This window comes from Mauremys reevesii, linkage group 1 (genome assembly GCF_016161935.1).
Source record: "Mauremys reevesii isolate NIE-2019 linkage group 1, ASM1616193v1, whole genome shotgun sequence".
NCBI lineage: Eukaryota > Metazoa > Chordata > Testudines > Geoemydidae > Mauremys > Mauremys reevesii.
In genome coordinates, this window is record NC_052623.1 from 155,619,129 (window position 1) to 155,628,897 (window position 9,769).

The 9,769-nt window shown below is 49.5% G+C and overlaps 1 protein-coding gene across 7 annotated transcripts in view; it reads right to left on the minus strand.

Annotated features, from left to right (window-relative positions):
* The window catches only part of BCOR (BCL6 corepressor), a 68,701-nt gene extending 61,242 nt beyond the window's left edge, over positions 1-7,459 (minus strand). For 3 of the 7 annotated variants that reach the window (XM_039535757.1, XM_039535730.1, XM_039535740.1), the window contains exon 1: positions 6,952-7,459. The gene's annotated coding sequence lies outside the window, so the exon portion shown is untranslated. Of the gene's footprint in view, positions 1-6,324; positions 6,346-6,951 lie in introns of those variants that run through there. The other 4 variants (XM_039535767.1, XM_039535642.1, XM_039535751.1 and 1 more) reach the window with 3 other exon arrangements.
* Between the last annotated feature and the right edge of the window lie 2,310 nt (positions 7,460-9,769).

A 9,769-nucleotide genomic window follows, 5' to 3' on the forward strand; every position in this document is an offset into this window, starting at 1 on the left:
CCTTCTAATACCATTAAAAAGTTTTCTGAGAATTCAAAGCAACACTGAGAATCTGCCTCTCAATCCTTAATTCACTTCCATGTGTCTATATGCTGCAGCATAACAAAAAACAGATTAACATCAACTAATATCCAACCTCAGCAGAGGGAGTGCAACTAACCAAATATAAAACTGGATGAATTTAATTCTTTCCTCCTTCCCGTTGGGTACACAAGAAACCCTCACACAGGTAGTGTTTTTCTTTGGGTATTAGTTCTAACACAAAACATGAACCTAGATGTAATTTTAATATTTTCTTAGTTATTTAGGTAAAATGTCTATAGGGTTTAATGCCTATACTACAGAACTACTGAGTGGTTGGACTTGTACAAAAATATGATTCCTGATGATGTGTAAATGCAAATATCAATTACTTTGAAGTGCTCAATTGTCCCATTGCCTGGACTTTTAAAACTAAGAACATAAGCCTAAGTATTTTGTGGTATAAAGCTATTTAAAGGCCAGGGTCACTAGGTGATATATTCCAGAGTATTTTAAATGAACACTTAGGATAAGAGTTTAATCTATTTTTTTAAATTTTAATCTATTTTAAAAGTTGAGACAGAACTCTTACAAGTAACTGCTAAATGGCAGTATTGACATACCTATGCCATACTAAAATACATTGAGACATCTGTAAAGTGAATGACAGCATAGAGCTTTATGTTATTGCAGTTTTTAATGGCATGAGAGTTCCACATGTTTGCTAAGCATAATTTAAGGGGAAAGTTTAATTTGTGGCCTACTGGATAGAGCACTGGAGTGGGACTCAGCAGACCTAGGCTCTAATCCTGTCTCTTCCATTAATCTGCTAGGTGAGCTTGGGCAAACCACTTCACTGCTTTCCCACCTCAGTTTCCGCAACTGTAAAATGGGGATAAGGATATTGACCTTTTTGTAAAGTGCTTTGAGATCTACTTATAAAACACACTACATAAGAACTAGCTAGTATTAAAAGTGATCTTGCTGATCAATTAAGGTGATAATACATGCATGAAGTACTTACTGGTGTGAGTGCTGGTGTAGAGCGGAACTTCTAGCCTACTCTCTTTCCTAAGGGTTGCACTCAACTCTATACAAAGAATTTCCAGTGTAGTTGGTGGAGTCTGTACTTTCTACTTTAATTGTTCTACTCAAATAAAGCACGTGTGGGTTTACTGTCACACTAAGGAAACAAATCACAAAGGGACTTGGGGGGAGGGGATTAAAAAAAAGCAAGGATTTTATTATACAGGTTTTTTTTTAAAGTAGCAATGCTTACATGACATAGAATTGGCATATATACTTTCTGTCAAAACTAGGTATTTACATTCCACTTTTTAAGAATATGTAATTTTTAAAGGGACTAGCAATGTAAACATCTTTCCTCTCCAAGTTTCAGATTCTTAAACTCTACCCTACACTTTAGCAGGTCTTTTAGTTTGCACCTAGACAATAAATTTAGTTTAATTTAGCTTCCGGTCTTTAATTTTAGCAGGTCTCCTCTCTGCATGCAAATCAATATGGCAATTACCATCTAAAAGCTCGCCCAGCCCCAGGTCAATGTAAATTGATCATTGTCCGCCTTCTACAAAATAACACCGGGAGTCTGTGGTGCATAATGAGATTATACTGGAAACTGTCTTTCAGATCACAAATTATATTTTATGCTGCCAGGGTCTTCTCCAAGCGGACTTCCTTGCATGCCTAATCATAGGGCACCAAATCTATTAATATATAAAGGTAAATTTCATACAGAAAAACAGCACCAAAATAACCCCTACATCATCTTAGTATGCGTTTGCTATTTAGAGAGAGAGAGGTAGTAATGCAAAAATCTTAACTTGTCCCACTGGTGAAAGATATATAGGAAAATCTTAATACTGGCTGAAGATTGTTTTGTTGTGCAGCAAAAAGAAAAAAAATAGAACCACGTCCTGGAAATGAACAGAACTTCTCTAAGAGAACTGTTTTCTCTGAGCTGGTGGCCTTCTTGCTTTCTGTCCCTAACTAGTCAACTCATCCATTAAAAGGTGCTACACATGAGGAGAAACCCTTGTGAAACATTCATTAACTTCTGCTTGAAAGATCGTTCAGGCTTCTAGCTAAAGGTTCAAGTCCTGACAGCCAAAGAGGTCTGAGGGAAAGGTCGATTCAGAGTAATACTCCCTATCAGCCTCTTCGGTGAAAAGACACACGGATTACATGTAGCCAGTGCTGCTCACGGACAAGGGAACTCCCCCTATCTGCAGATGAGGCCTCCTCTGCCTCTCATTATACACACAGCGAGAGCTTTTCTACGTAGTTAAAAGGGGTTAGTCTGGCTCGCTGGAAGGAATCTACTTGATCTTTAAGTGGTTAGATTACTGCAAAAAGCAAGAAGCATAACATTCATCCTAGCTACCATTTATTTTTAAACAACATCAGTTTAAGGAGAAAGTGTAAAGCCTGTTGTTCATACCCTATGTACTGCTGTTTAAAGGCCCACACTAAAATGTGCTATAGATGTAGACGTAAGAGACAGTATCACATGTCATCCGTGTAATGAAGTGGCCTTTTGTGTACATCAGCCAACATTAAAAGGCCTGAGTAAAATAGGAATTAACTCCTTTGTCAATGGAATTACAGTATTTTTACACCCCCGCTGCCAGGCTCAAGATGAGGCCTTTAGACTGAATTTGTCCTTTAACCACTCCATTTTCAAAGTTGTAAGGTTCTCTGGGGGGAAAAAAGTCACAGATTTTCATTCCTATAATTCAGACTTTAGTGTCGTATTGTTCAATTTTTTTAATGGTGGCTTTACATTTTTTATGTCCACAAATTAAGGACCAATGGGATTTAAACCTTGTGTATTGTTTTTCAATCCTAGGACTAACCAAAATTATCCATGGATGATTCTGCTGAATCTTCTAAATACTAGTTTAGAATGGCTATGAACCGTCCCGATTTTTTAAAGCCCCTCTTTATGAAGAAAGTGAAATGTTTTGGGCAGGGTTGTTATGAAATTAGCGAAATCGCAAGGTCTACAGATAAGGATCGCATCCTGGTACTGAAGGATAGGGACTCAGTGCGCATAGCACTCTAGCCTGTGTCCACCAGCCTACTATAGACCCCAGACATACATCGATAACTGCTCACACTGCAGTTTGGGCCCTCACTTCTCCAACATTAAGTATTTATTTAACATTAGAATAACCTCAAAATAGGTCTGTGTGGTTTATTACGAGGTTATTTCAGTTCAGTCTCCAAATTTTTACTTGGTTTTCATGGGCTCTTTTTGGGGGGGGGGGAGAGAGAGAGAAGAGGGAAATTCTGTAGGGCCTATTGCTACTCGTCTCTATTAGATATGCAACCAATCTACCATTTCCGGTGTTGCTTCTATCTAATTAGAGATGTATTTAGATGTAAAGTGTAAATAAACGCTGAGCTGCCTGCTGCCCTGTCTCTGAGCTGACTCCTCGGGAATATTTCCAATAAGGCTGGAGCGCCCGGAGCCAGGGCTCAGACAAAGAGGAATGAGGATGGTCTGCGCTGCAGGCAAATCCAACACAAACCAGCTTTTATCTACGGCTCTGGAGCCTTTAACTCCTTTTAATCTGCACCGCATAGGCTTACACAACACGATCGCCTGTATTCCACTGACAATGTCTTGTGACAAAAGGAAAACCCATACGCCACTCAAAGTAACCCAAACAGGAACGGAAGCCTTAGTCCCTGGTTGCCTTTTCGTGCCACTAGGTATGACCCTCCCTGTGAAGTCCGCTGTGCTTCAAAACAACCTGAGGTAGGTTCGCCTGCCTTTCAGTGTATACATTAAACAACCCGAGGGCAGCCCGGTGCTATAAAACAAAGTCGACTCCCTCCCCACCACCAGGTCATTAGGGCTCCGGGGTGGGAGGGGGAAGATGATCCGATGTGAAGAGCTCTCGCGGAAACTCGCTTTCCTTTCGGTATTCGCCCGGAGTGGTTGTGAATCTCCGCGGTGGGTTTTCCATCGTGACCCGGGGGAGGGGGGCGGAGGGACGAGATGGGGAAACACTAACAGCGCGCTCCACTCGCTCGCGGGGCCCCTTGCACGCCAGACTCAGCCTGCGTGCGCCTCTCTGTGTTTGTCTGGCCCCGCACCAATCTGACACGGGGTTAACGCGCTCCTCGGAGTTTCTAAACAGAGGAAACTTCTGGGAACGAAATAATCTGGCACTCGCCTCGTAAACTCTTTTCCTGTTGTGGGAAACAGCTCTTAAAATGCAATTAGATGCACGGGGGTAAGCCCACGATCCACAGCGCTGCCCCCTTTCCCTCCGGGCTCATTCCAATCGCTTCTCCGGTTCTATTAACCGCACCAGCCATCTAGATTTTCCTCATCTTTAAGGGTTAACAAAAAATATCGCGGTGACCTTTTCCTCTCGGTCTCCCCCACTCTCCCTTTCAGGCTCCGGTTCTTGAGCTCGCAGGGAGCCTGAACGGCTGTCTAGACCGATCTATCACAGACGGACAAACAATACCAGGAGAAGCCCTTTCCCGGTCCCTCAGCCTCCGCCACTCACCTTAGAAATGGCGAAGGAAATAAAGAAACAGTGTCCGCAACATAATCCTTCACTGTACATGTGTAGCCTTCAAAACAGCCCACCTTCATGCCTGACAAATAGGATTTTGTCTGCTCTTGTAGCGCTTGCTACGACACACACTTTTTCTATTCCACGATCATAATACTTAGCTCAAAGTGCCAGGGCCTTTCCCGCCCTTCGAGAAAGATAGGGTCAGCGTGGAAGGCAGAAGAACAGCCCCCTCCCCTTGTGAACAAACCTATTAACCGGAAAACTTAAATATTTCTTAATCACGCCCTTTTCACACCCATCTATAGTCAACCGAAGTGCTGCTCTGTCTCTAGCTCTCGCTAGGAGTTGTGTATTCAGGAGGGACGGTATTAGAGGTGGAGGTCCAATCCGGCAAAAAACTGGGGAATAGCTAATGAGCTGTGCAACTCATTGATCCAGAGCATACTTCCTAATTAACTCTCAGTCACCTATTTGTGACAGCAAGTCAAAGAGCTGAACTGGAGATAAACTGCAACCCCTGCCTGAAAAAAAAAAACCCAACCACACACACACACCCGCCTTCCTAATCCCCTAAAAGCAGTTAAGGTGCCCGTTGCCTTGTCCTCCTCTCAGAAAAACCGACGACTTCCACTTAAAAACTGAAAGGAAAATTAATCCGTGTACACCAATGCAATTGCACCGAATCCTAGACAAATATATAAGCACCAACGTCTCAGTGAAGAAGCCACATTAATGGACTCGCGTGACAGAAGCAGCTAGACACGATTCTCCAAGGTTAACAGAATGTAAATGTTCTGCGATATGGGGGAAAATGCAATTCTGTTGGCAAAGCTGAATTAAACACCTAGTAACAATTGATTTCACTGGCTGGTGTCTGTTTCCAACGCCACGGCAAGAAATACTCAAGACTGCACTTAACACCACCTTATGGGGAGGTTTCCTTTTTATCTTTGTTCCCAGATCGTACTAGTAGGGTCGGCTACGCAGCCCTTTGCCAATCCCCACTTTATAGGGAGCGATGACCTCTTCACCACGGAAAAGTTAATAAAGCCTTGAAACAACCAGGCTCTGCTACCAGATTGTAGGCGGGCTAGGCTCTTTTCGTTTTTAATACAAAACACGAATGCAAAGCTGCAGGCTCCGCGGAGCACATGAAAGCAATGAGCGGACTTTCTGCAAAAGATTCATTAGAAGAAATTAATGCTGCAACAAGCTCTGAGGCTAGACCATTAAACACAATCCCACCGTTCGTCAGTGTTACACCAGTCATTGCCCCCCCGCCCGCAACCTCGGATCCTACACACATCGCGGAAAGAAGAAAGGAAGAGAGAGAGAGAAAAAAAAAGAGGAACGTGAAACCTTCGCAAATATCGCCCCCGGACTCGCTTCACGAACATCAAATACATGACCCATATGCTGCACAGACCAGCCACGGAGTTGACGAGGGCTTGCAGAAAATAGACCTGTCTGTCTTCCCCCGATCGGCCTTTGATAGCAAGTTCCTATCCTCCCTCTAGTTTTCTTTCCACTAAAAACTAGCTTTAAAATGAATAAACTTCTACATCAGACTGGACCCCACACCAGCAATGATCTTTGAACGGGTAACCACGGTGACTGGCTCCCTTTCCTCCCCCACCCCGCGGGCCCCAGCTTCAAAGAACAAAACCCCTTTGCATTCGCAAATCAACGAGAAAACCTCACGCAGCAGCAGCTCCTTTAAAAATAGTGTTAAAAGTCCACCCTTTACCTGGCTGTGGAACAAACAGCGCCCGAAAGCCCCAGCCTCTTCCCCACGAATGTGGCCAGTCTCGCTCGGGCTTCTCCCCCAGCTGCACTGGCGTGGAGGGGAAGCCGGACGCGAGGCCCCAGAATACGTGCCCTCCCTCTCCCCTGATCTAGAAGTGTCCCCCACCCCCTTCCCCCGGGAGCCAAGCCGTGGCGGCTGCCAGAGGTGGGGCTTTCACCGCCCTTTCCAGATCGGAAAGCGAGACACGACGGGAACCCCCCACCTCCTCTTTCCGGCTGGGGAGCAGACAGAGCGCGACCGGCAGCTTCCCCTTCGCTTACCCCACCCTGCCTCCCCGGGGGCATCGCTACAAGCCAACAGCCGCCAAACTTCCACTCCGCGGCACCCACGCCCGCGAGGCGCGCCCCAGGAGGCCCCTTCGCCCCCAGCGCCTGCCGCCTGCCACCCCCTCGCCCCGCTCGCTGCCCCTTTCCTCGCCTTTGGCCCCGCCACACAGCAAGCCCTCGCCCCACGTCCCCCAGGGGAGCGCCAGGGCGGGCCGGCCCGGGCCGCTCCCCAGAGCCCAGCCGCCCGCGGGCCGGGACGCTCGGGACTCCGCGCAGCACCGAGGTTTCGAGCAGCACTGACCTTGTGCTCCGGCCGGGAGAGCAGCAGCGCCGAGTGCGGCCGCTCAGGTCCCGGGGCTGTAGTCCCCTCCTCTCCCCGGAAGGGAGGCTCAGGCTGGGTGGATGCAAAAAGTTTGCTGCTCCCCTCCCCCTCTCGGGGCGTGTGTCCGCGCTGCGGCGCTGGGCTGGCGGCGCTCCGTGCCGCGCAGGGGGCAGCAGAGGCTGGCAGGGCAGGTGGCCGCCGCGAGGGCTGCGCTGCTGCCTGGGCTCCGCTGCCCGCGAGGCTCACTCGGGCTGCGGGCGCTGGGCTGGCAGCGCCATGTTGCTGGCTGCTCCGGGCCGAGTGTCCCCTGCCGGCGCCGGCTGCCCTCCTACATCGCGCTCCCGCCGCGGGGCCGGCGTCTCCAGTGGCCTGGCCGCGGCTTTGTGTGTGTGGCTGGGGATTTAATCCCCCTCCGCCGGGAAAGCCGCTCTTCCTCCCCTTGCCGCTGGGAGCCCGGGCTCCGTGTGCTGCACGCCGCGCTCCCCTCACATCCCCCCTTCCTCCTCCTGCTCCAGCCGCCGCCGCCGCCTCCCCCCCCGCGGGCGGGCGCTGCGCTCAGGGAGCCGCCGCCAGCAGCAGCAGCGCCGCCACCGCGCTCTCCCGGAGCAAGTTACCCCCCGCCCGCGTTTCCCTTCCGAGGCTTCTCTCGTCCCTTAATTGATTCTCTCCCAGCCCCCGGCCAGCCGCTCCCCCTTCCCGCCCCTGCGGGCTGGCACTCGGCCCCCTGCCCCCGCCCCGAAGCTGAGGGCGTCCCGGGGAGACTCCGCGCTCTCCTCAGCCAGCGGCGGCTGAGAGGAAAGTGGCTCCCCCGCCCGCGCCGCTGCTCCCCTCGCTCGCTACCCAGAAGGCCAGTGGAGAACCGCAATTACCATAAAGCTCCGCTCACTCCGCTCCGCCAAGCTGTCAAAGCCCGGCAGCGGCGGCAGCTCGCTCAGCCCGACCGCGCGCCGGATGCCGCCGGGGAGAGCCCCGCTCCGCTCCCGCGCGTGGCGTGGACTCTGGGGCCCCCTTTCCGCGGCTCCCCCCGCCGCACACCTTCCAGTCTCCTCTCTGCCCCCAGCGCCCGTCACTCAGCAGCCCCTGGCTCGCCGGCCTCCCGCTGCTCCCGACACGGAACCTCTCGCAGCACCCCCCTTCCCGAGTGGCAGGGTTGGGGGAGGGGCGGCTCTTTCTTCCCTGCTCCCACTTGCCAGCCTTACTCCGAATCGCCTGCGCTTGCTCAGGTGAGGGGGCGCCCAGTCCCCCAGGTGAAGCGCTCTTTTCCTTCAGCCGGCCCGGCCCCACTCGCAGCACCCCTTCCCCAGCCGGCGTGTCTCTTTGTTCCCTCCCGCCCGCTCCCCTTGGCCCTCCCGAAGTACACGGTTTCCTTAGCAAGCCCGCCGCTGCCCCATCAGACTCTTCATTCTCGGCCACAGCCCCCCACCCCTCTTTTCCCTCACAAGTGTATTTCCCCCTCCCCCCAGCGCCACAACACAGCCACTCGTTACATTCTCATTCACAATCATCCTCGAGTGGAAGCTTGCCTGGATCCCCCCGCTCCGAAACACACTTTCCACTTCGCCCCCCCCCCCCGCCTTTCCCGTACTGCGTCCACCAGCCTTTTCCCAAAAATGTCTTTCTCCACATCGCAGCGCTCAGCTTCCCCTTCCCATCAACACCCCCCCCCATCCACTGGACTGCTCTGCTTAGCCCCACATTCCCCTTCTTCTCCCGTTTCTCTACGGCCCCCCTGATTATCAATCTTTTGCCTGATCCAAGTCTGAGACCCCTTAACACATTTTCATAGCGTGTGAAGTTTTGGAAATAGTGCGGCGGGGTGGCGCGTGAAGAACGCAGTTCTCCTTCCTGGATTTTCTACTGCTGATTTAAGATTTCTGCATGGGTTTGGGAGCCCTTCAATCGCTGGGTTGGTGGTTATCTACTGCATCTATTTACTTTGGCAGCGCAGCTTTCGGCTCAGGCAGCTCAGCTGGTAAATTTCATGTTCCTAACGCCCGACTTGACAGATACTCATACATTTGCTTGCTCTGCGTTAGCGGTATAGTTATATGAAGGGCTAGGTAATTTTTCATAGCGTTAGTAGCTGAAATTAACAGTAGAAGAGAGACTACAGCATAGCCCTACCCCCGCCCTATTTAAGGATGCTCAGGAACAATTCCTGCTCGCTTTACTTACACAAGTAATCTTTGGAGCCCGATACCGGTCCCATAGAAGTGACTTGGAGTTTTGCCATTGCATCTAATGGGAGCAGGATCTGGCCTTTATTAGTACTGTTCGTTTTTAATTCTTTCCAGATAGAGCACGGTTAACATAGGCAATTTAGCCTATTATATTTTTCATCTCTACGCGGAGGATTCAGTGTGAGAAATTTAATAACGTGTTTACCTTAGTACTTTTACATACCTTTAACCTTGACTTTAAAAGGTGCCTATTCAATATGGGCACAAAAGGTATTGGTTCATAAAGGTTTATTTTGGAATGACAGGAATTACTTATCTTTAAAGGTGGAAAAACAGAGGTTCCCTAAAGGAGACTGGACTAAAAAACAAATGAAGTTGTGAATCTTAATTACCAACAGTGTTTTACCCGTCAGATAAAAAATAAAAAAGTTCTGACCATAGAGTTGGTATTCTGTGAGGTTTTATTCATACTGTTTTAGCTTTCGGTATGTATCTATTTAAAAAATATCGTCCCTTTCAAAGCAGAAGTGAAATATCAACTGTTTGAAACTCGAAACTCTAGACACACAACTGAATTGCCTTGCCCTGGAGCCTCTTAAAAACAGCTGATGCAAATG